Consider the following 9,464-nt stretch of genomic DNA (forward strand, 5'->3'; position numbering starts at 1 on the left):
TATGATCGAGGAAAGGTGAATCTGAGCCCACTATGCAATGAACCCTGAATCCTCATAGCTCAGCGACTCTGGGCCATTCGATCGAAAGCCCCTCGTGATACCGACCATCCGATCTCGAGCCCGATCGCCATGAGCCATCCAATTTTGACCCCGATCGACCTGGGCCGTTGGATAAAATTCCAGTTGCAGCAAAATGTAAATATCGTGCCCCCACCAGGGCATCTGGGTCATTTCTCTTAGGGGGGGTATAAAATGACCGCGTCTTCCTGCGATGAAAATCTAGCCGCCTCCTCTCTCACTCGCTCCTACAACTGCCTCCCTCCGTCCCTCCCACACAGGTGGCTCCCACCAACCATGGTGACGGCGGCAGTGGCCACGGAGGAGGGCGGAAGAACAACGGCGCCGGCAATGGTGTCCGTGGCGGCTATGCAATTAACCCTGAACCATTTTTATTTGTATTTAAAGGTGTTGCTTATTTATGCTCAAGTGGTGTTCGTGCTAGGGCGATGATGATTACCTTGGCTGGAATTAGTGTGCCTTTGAGCAATCGAGGCACCTGTGGGTATCAAGTTGGATCCTCCCTCTTGTCTCTAGAATCCTTTTTGATCCTGTGATGCTTGTTGTTGTCCTTGGATGGTCATTCTTGTTGAGTGATAACCAGGGCAGCTCTACTGTATAAACAGATTGATCTGGTGATAAGAGATGACGGGGGTAGGTTATATGATCGAGGAAAGGTGAATCTGAGCCCACTATGCAGTGAAACCTGAACATTTTTATTTGTATCCAAAGTTGTTACATATTTTGTGTTACTGTCTTGGCGCGAGGGTGCCGGTCCCAACATTTTACTGTCCAGGATTTAGCTTGTATTGTCGTTTCTGAAAGACCGTAACACAAAAAGGTCTTATCCAACTCCATAATTTTACTGTATGAGACAACCTGTATAATTTTCAGTTTGTAGAGCTCTGTGGTGCCCTGTTTTTCTGTTGTTATATTTTTCTATTGCTGGTCAGATCCATGTTGTCCTGAATTGTGAAGTACAACTACAAGTCCAAACCTAGACATTTTTAGAAACCTGACATTTTTAGAACCTGAACATTCTCAGTTAGTGGCTCAAAACTGCTCCACTAGAGTAGACATTTAACTTAATCAATTCACCATCTATTCAAATACTCCTATTAATTCCATCTGAGGAGTAGACATTTAACATAAGGTAGCCCCATTTTAATTTAAATGTAGTCTATTTTTGTTGTAATAACCCATTAGAGTGACTTTTCGTTCATGAGCGGATCCTTTTCTTAATGTGTTTGATTCGAGGCGCCTCCTCCCGGGCTCTCTCGTAAGTGAACTGTAGCGACAGCGTGTGCGTGGGGGTCAAGCACGATAGCGCTGATGGGTGCCGTCTCCGTCGACTGGAGAACCGCAGGTCGCGGCTCACGCCGCTGCTCTACTGGGGTCATCAGCTTTTGTACTCGTGTTGCGCGTGCACTCAGGTACTTCATCCCAGGTTCATATGTCACAGATGTCCATGCACACAGCTCTGACCCCCTTTTTTTGCTGCTCCATATAGTGAACCAACAGAGTCGTGGATGCAGTGTGAGCGGTAAGCCAGAGCTGCAATTCGTTGAACATGGGGTGCTATTGTGATGATCTCATGCCTCACGCTCTATGTGTGTATCTCTCTGTCCTGTTCCCTTTTTGCTATTCATTCATGCCTCTTAGAATTACTAAGTTTTTTCTTGGTTTTGTAGTTGTGTGTTGCTATTAAGAATGATTACCCTTTTTTGTCAGAAAAGAACAATTACCCTGATTAGTTAGGATTTAAATGTCACAAGTGGATTGCTGTTAAGAATCATTGGACGGACTATTTAAGTTTCACTCATAAGTGTTTACAGTTTATGAATTGAATTCTCTTTTCGGACAATATATAAACTTTTGTGCATATTAATGCAGGTATTAGTAGTCCATTTCCTTTCTGAATATGAGCTTTGCTATGGATCTTGGGAGCAGGTCATCCTTGGTTTGCTTCCAGACCAGCACGTTTACCATCAGGCGACCAACTTGGATTGGCGCTGTTGTTGCACGTGCATAATTTATTCTCTACTATCTGCTAGCCTGTGATTATTTGATATGCGCATGTGTCACTGGTGGTACATGTGGTACTTTGCGACCTACTTGATTTTCCTTTTGGATGCACATATTCTTTATCTTCTTGAGCTACACTTTTTGGGATGATCTGTGATTAATCCATGTTGAAATGAGAAAGTACGTCATCTGTCTCTCTATATGATTATTTCATATCAAGAGTAAGAGTATATATGTGCTGGTACTTAGTTTGTGCAAAAGCAGCTACATACGGCTATTTGTTGTAATGGCATCAAGATTGACTTTGTGGTAAGAAACCGCCTTACTTTATATGGATAAGATTTAGTACTTAGATATATGGGCCAAATGTCTATGCTCATGTGTGCAATCTGATAGAGAGACTAAAAACTTAAGTATATTTGAGTGCTGAGGATTTTTCCTTTTGTTCAGCTAAAATTATTTGGCGGCCATATCTTCCCACATCGCTTTGCTTCTATTGTATATCCATTGGGTTTTGTACAAAACCTTTGTTATACTAGATGCTATTAATAAATAAGTTCTCGCTGATTCGCAGAGAGGTACCCACCATTGAGACTTCTGGGAAACACTGCTCCGACCGGCTGGAGGTGTCGCCGTCGATGAAAGAGCGCCATGGAGAGGAGAGCTTTCGCCACTTCCTCCACCACGACATTTCAAAGCAGTTGTTGCCTCCCCATCGCTCAGTAGCACGAGCAGCGGTGGAAGCAGGACCATGCCGTCTTGGACCAGGTCGCGTCCCCAGAAGTGGACAATGAAGGCCTTTGACAAGTGTGCTCTCTCTCTCTCTCCACCGCTGCTGGATCCAAGTCGCTCGACAAAATGTCGGTGTGTGACACTTCCTCGGATTGTTTTATTTGGTTCTTCATGAGCCCATTAATAAATCTCATGTATAGCACCCCCTGACAGCTATGTTTCCATGAAATGCAAACTGCGGCGGATGACCACACTCCCATAGAGACAAGGTATATTCTAAAATATGTGTATGGATCTTGGGTGGTGATTACTCAAGAAGGATAACTCATTTTTTTGTTGTCTAAACAATTTGACAGCGAACACGCTAGGACCGAATTTGCATACACTGCACGCAAAGATTTATTTGGAAACGGTCAACATGGCCAATCAGAAGGAAGGATACATCTGTCTGCGAAATCATTTTGCAATATATATATGTCCCATGTGTAGTAGCCATCACCAATTCTATTTGTGATCGACAGCTTTCAAATCTCTCTCTATATATAGGGGTCTGACTGAGTCAAATATAATGGTACATCGAGCTAGCTATCTAAGTTACTATCTTATCTAAGATGTAATTGATGCTTTCTTTTGCCCAGTAGTATGTATTTTAATGGATTAACTACCGTGTTAGTCATGTTTCAATGGATTAACTACTGTGTTAGTCATGTTTCAATGGATTAACTATTGTGTTTGTCATGTAAAACTATGTGTCCTATGACATGTGACTTTCTATGCACGTGTAATCTCACTGCCACTGGCTCTACTCTTCTACACTGAACTTCATGTCCTGTTGCTCTTGAACAAGCTAAAATACTTCTGTTTTATCATGGGCATGAAATCAAATTATTGTATTATGAAACATGCTAAGCTTGTCCAATAATTACAACACGCCTGGCACACACGCTTAGGCACAACTATTAGGACCTGGCTCTGAGCGCCATGGCACTCTCAATGATAATAAATTTAATGACATATGCTTAACGTGAATTACTACTACTTAGCATTACCTGCTTGATCAAAACGTTGACACCGGCACCCTTGCGCCAAGGCGCGATTCCGATCTAGTGCAATATGACTAGAATGGAGTTAGGGTCATGGCTTCAGGTCAACAACACACGTCTTAGCTCTACGTGATACAAGGCCCCGACACAGACTGCAAATACACTCTGAAAATACCAAACTGTTGAATCCTGAGAAATTCATAGTATATGTGATTCTGTAGATTGTATTTATACGTATGTGAAGCTTTTTGCAAAATGAAGCAGAAAGAAAATAAAAGAGCTTCTTGTTTAGCTTAACAGAGAAAGACTAAAATACATTTTGTTTCTATCACAAGAATGGATGCAAGTGTCTTGTGCATTGGATTCCAAGGGGAAGTCACATCCAGAAAAAAAACAAGAATCAATTATAATAACATGTTCCTACAAAGTAAGCAATCAAAGTATACTTCAATGGTTGTGCAAAGTCAATAACAAAGAAATAAAGTATGCTAAATGTTTGCTCTGATTTATATGATGACAGTGCTTCTTGAAACTTAAGACCATTTTGTAACGTTTTGGACAAGCTTGTACCCAAGTGCAGTATTTGGTTTACTGTTTGCCTCAGTGTACCCAACTTTTCTAGTGGACCAAATGCCTAGCAACACCATGTAATATAGGAAGGAAAGAAAAGTGAGTATACGGCATAATGTTGGCATTTTTCATATGGTGAAGTTCTGATTTTGTACTTAATCTAAAACATTAGTGCTATGTTTTACTTTGTTGGTAACCTGCCCATTTGTAAGCATCCTGCCCTTCTCAGTTTCAGAGGAACTTAATAATACCATCTCTCATTATTTTTGTCCCTCGTTATTTTATATCATATGAAAGTTGTTTACACATCGGTATCTTTTTGCAGAAAGGACTGCATACATTGGACACTTGGCTGGAGGTTTAATTCATCTGACATTGTCTTAACTAACTGTGAGTGAGTTTACATTAATCTATCATTACAAAATGATTTATTCTGTTCTTCCAGTCTGCATGCTTTGTGACCTTACAACTTCTCCAAGATGGCAATATATCTACTTATGACTATTCTAATTGTTCTCATGGTTGCTTTCCCTTTCGACGACTCATATGCATGATATGTCTTATCCTTAAACTTCTTATATCACATTTTGTTTTAAACCTCCCCACAATACAAAACAATAGTTACTTTAAACCATATGCAAGCCCATTCTACATGAAATGTTTTGGTTTTATCACATTACATTGTCCACCGATGAATAGAACCTATACAGACTGCTGTATGAATATCATCACCTTTTTTAAAGTTGATTGCCTTCAGTGGTATGTACTACTATTTTCATTGACATATAACAATGGATAGAATGTGCACAGTTGTGTTTCTATAGTTATTTGCCCTTCATAATTTTGTTCTACCTGCTTAATGATTGTCATTCAGAATTTAGATGTTTTTTGGATGAAAAATGATGTTTCATTCTTTTAGTAGTCCACTGGATAGTCCAAAATCTCTTTTACATAGTTAAGTATTTGTTGGTAACTCAGAAGTGGTTGTTCATAACTAACTGTGCATGCATGTTTAGTTATGTACCTCGAGCTTTATTGTAGTCTACAAGAAGTTTCCTACTGTTCCACTCCTCATTTCATTGGTTACCGCTGATGGCAGTAGCATGTTAGGCTTCCAGCTCTATAAATTATAGAGTAATGATGCATGGTAGATCGGCAAACTAGGTCCATCCCTCTCTCTCGATTGTGAGATTTTTTCCAAGTTATAGTTGCTCTGCTATAGGTTGCTCTCCAACGAAATGCTCTGTTTCAGTTTAGTTAGAACACTAGCTCGTGTACTCCAGGAGCCAAACCACACACACATACACAAAGATGTCGATGACTGCACATGGTCGAGCTGGACGGAACAACGATTCCTTGGTCGCTTGCCGTGGTCGCGGGTGGCCTCCTCCATTGTTCCCCATTCGATCTGGCGCTTGCATGGTATTTCGAAGAACTCTTTTAATGGGGCATTGTATGATGTGCTATGGAAGTAAATGATTAAGTTTGAGGCCTCCCCTTGTATCTAGGAAAAAAAATCATTGTTATGCATTATTCTTAGTGGCAATGCTTCTGCAAATCAGCTTATTCTAGATGCCGGTGTCGTGATGGTGGTTCACCCCTTACATGTTGGATAATTCTATATTTTCTAGAAAGAATAAAAAGATTTTATGGATATGTTTAGCTACTACTCCCTCCGTAAACTTATATTAGTTTACGGAGTATAAATTAATCTTGAGTTTGCTGAGGTACTCTCTTAATCTATTAATTGTATTGCTGGTCTAGAGGAAGCTGCCAAGCCAGGCACAAGCAGAGAGCTCCGTATCATTGATCCATAAGAAGCTGGTAATGGAAAATCTCAGTGGTGCGCCATTTGAGGTATTATCGACTAACACATATGTCTAGCATTGTACATATCCCTTTTCTCTAATAAGAAATGGTCTTTCCTTCGGAGAGAGACGTGTGCAAGTCGGCTCATTAAGAAACTAGAATTTCTGGAATGGCAGAAAACATAAATTTGTTTGACATATAATTTCTTATTTATTTCTACATGCACAATCTCATATTCCAAGTTTTTATGTCGTATTTCAAGCTTGTAACGATATGTACATCTGAAACTTTTTTTTGGGATATACTCCCAGACTTCTTAAATTGGTGCACACCTTTTCCTTGAACCATGTACACCTTCTTGCAGCAAATGTCTGTTTTCTATTTCCTCCTTCCTTTATCCTAGGAAAAAGATAAAACATTCTGTCTCTGTGCTAATATTAGCGCACCCTTTTTTAGTCCGGGCTCTGTGCTAATAATGCTAGATTTAAGTATACTGTTGTTTGCTTAGCGCCTTGTTGGCGTTTGTGGATTAGACAATGCATCATTCTAGAAGGTATACATCTTTGTTCATTTTTAGGGTTGCTACTATTTTTTTGTTATACCTCTGTTCGATCCTCATAACAGTCTTTATTTGCTGCTTGCATTTAGGAAATGGAATGAAATTAGCTCACTGCTATTATTACATTAAAAAAATTGCTACTGCAGATATGTGTGTTGATTAGAAGCAGTCCTTTTTGGGACAAAAATCAGTCATATTTCGTTTGTCTTTTAATATTTTTCCCATTACGAAGAAATACTGAGTTGCTGGTTACTTTCTTGTGCTGACAGTATGATATGCCACATTCATCTATAGGTATATCAGCATCAAATGGAGAAAGAAAGCATCCAAAATGTTATTCAGAAAAACAAGTGAACCAAGTACCTGGAGTGATCTTTTGCTTTCTTTTCGATACTTAAAATGGCGAAATACATTGATTCTAGAAGGTCAGATCTCCGTCGACGTTGCCCAGCCTGTTGGCTTCATGTGACAAGGCGGGCGAATCCACTCCTATGCCGCCATCGGGTCATGATTGCCCTTCTGCAGGTCAGCCAGTTAATTCCGCATACCTTTCCGCACTTGATTCAATCTTTGTAGGTTTGTTGTATTTTCAATTCCTTCATGGATCTGCCATTTCTGAGTTTGTATTTCAGCCGCAAACATTTTGAGTATTCATCTTTGATATATGCATTACTTTTCTGTGCATGTTAGAAATGCGGTTGCCATGGACTACTCTGTAGGAGATCTTCCTGATATGATGGAAGACACAAGCAGCCGCTAGGAAGGACATCTGGAAAAAAGGGCGCGCTATTAGTTGCCACCTCTTCTATTTCATAACTGCTACTAGGCCTATCAAGGTGATTTCGTCTTACTGTACATATAATGCACTTTCTTCGCATCGTGTCATCATTCCTATTGGTCTACATTATGCCTGAGACTTTAGTTGTCTATGCAGAGTTGTAGTTCAAGCTGTGTTTGATTATGCCCCATATACGTTCCTGTATGTTGTGATGAAGGTGCATATGCATTTTTCTAATTTTGTGCATTGATAGGATGAGGGTCTAGGACACAGAATATTAAATCCACGGTCAGCTATCAGCAAGGATTGTGTATTTTGTTTTCGTCGACAATGCTGAATATGCATTTGAGTGGCAATGATGATATAGTTCAGAGAGACAATTTGATCACTTTTATTGTCTGGCCGTGTACTATTATTTACTTTCTTTATCTCCTTCTGTTGGGACTAATAATGTTTTGCTTAATTAAACATCATGTAGATCTTCTTGTTTTCACAAATAATCCAGGTTTCTATGTTGTTTCAATCGTCCTTAGTTGATCTATCTGATTTCTGATTATAGACTATCTCTGATTATAAGTGATTTTGGTGTTGTTTGTAGTTGGCACTTCTCATTTCAGAAATCAGTAGTGATCCTGGTAGCCAACCATGTGAGTTTAGCGAGAACAAACGAAGGAGGAAAAAGCTCAAGACATGTTTAGCAGCTTCTGCTAAGTAAGTCTCCCTAGAACCTTCAGCTCCAAATAAAACAAAAATTCAAGAGTATGTTCTTCACACATGAAATAGATAAATGCTGGCATGCTTGCTGCATTTGATCAGATTGCGGCTCAAGAAGTTAAAGGACATGCCTGTGCCTGGTATGGGGGCTCAATTCTGAGCTTTTGTTTGGCTTTAGGTGCAAGAATGCAGCGTCGTCGGTGAGGCTGTATCGTATTCTGTTTAGTGGCTACGGCAAGAAGCGCAAGAGGGAGCCCGATGATCTCGGCGACGACGACGGTGGACAGCGCGCGGCCACCCGGCAAGCGATTCCCGATGAGCATATGCCAACGTCGCACTCGCACTCATCTCTTTTCCCTCAAGAACAGGATCGCTACGGTGCTGCGGCGATTTACGGGAATCAATGGCCACTGCCCACTGGTGACGTCCTCAGATCAAAACTACGTGGGCGTGAACGCGACAATAGAAGATCATCATTTGCTGAGTTCTTCCCAAGACTTGGGTTGCTCGTGGTTCTTGCCAGGCAGAGACCTCGGAGAAGGGTCGGCCGCGTCGACATCAGATCAAGAGATTCAAGACGCCCCAGCTGGCGTGTTGCATGAGTTATGGTGGTGTTGCGCTGGTGGTTGGAACGCTACCGTCCTCCGTCGCAATGGACGACGAGTCCTCCTTAGATATCGAGCTGCCAGAGAACGTCAACTTCGACGAGTTCTTTGCCTTTGACGAGGTGTGCGGTTTGGAGGGCCACATCGACGGTCAGTTCTCCGGTGCCGGCATGCATACACAATTGTCCGGGATGCAGCATGAGTTGCTAAATTGCTGAAGTTAGCATGCATGCGCAATTGTCCAGGACACACGCGGTAGCATGATTTGCTGATCGGCACCGTGTGCATATATCACTTTGTAGTGTATCCAGATTAGACGACCCTTGTTTGTAATGCTATGCAGAAGGCCTGATCTGATGTGACAGCTTGTAATAATTGATGAATTTGATTATAGAATTTTACAACCAGTATCTGGTTTGAACTTAATCTGATGACAAGTTGAAATTAATCCCTCAACCAAGCAAATTTTTCGGTTACATACTTCCATCGATATTCTCTTCTAGTTTATCTTGCGATCGTGCATCGGTGTCGGTACCCGAAACATCAAGTATGTGATGTGCACCCTGCATGTT

The 9,464-nt window shown here is 41.1% G+C and overlaps 1 long non-coding RNA gene across 1 annotated transcript; it reads left to right on the forward strand.

Annotated features, from left to right (window-relative positions):
• Positions 1-1,464: 1,464 nt before the first annotated feature.
• On the forward strand, positions 1,465-3,205 carry LOC123040488 (uncharacterized). Its single transcript, XR_006418166.1, has 5 exons — positions 1,465-1,490; positions 1,568-1,667; positions 2,657-2,946; positions 3,028-3,083; positions 3,171-3,205. It is a non-coding gene; the product is annotated as an uncharacterized lncRNA (long non-coding RNA).
• Positions 3,206-9,464: the final 6,259 nt, after the last annotated feature.

Source organism: Triticum aestivum, chromosome 2B (assembly GCF_018294505.1).
Source record: "Triticum aestivum cultivar Chinese Spring chromosome 2B, IWGSC CS RefSeq v2.1, whole genome shotgun sequence".
Taxonomy (NCBI): Eukaryota; Viridiplantae; Streptophyta; class Magnoliopsida; order Poales; family Poaceae; genus Triticum; species Triticum aestivum.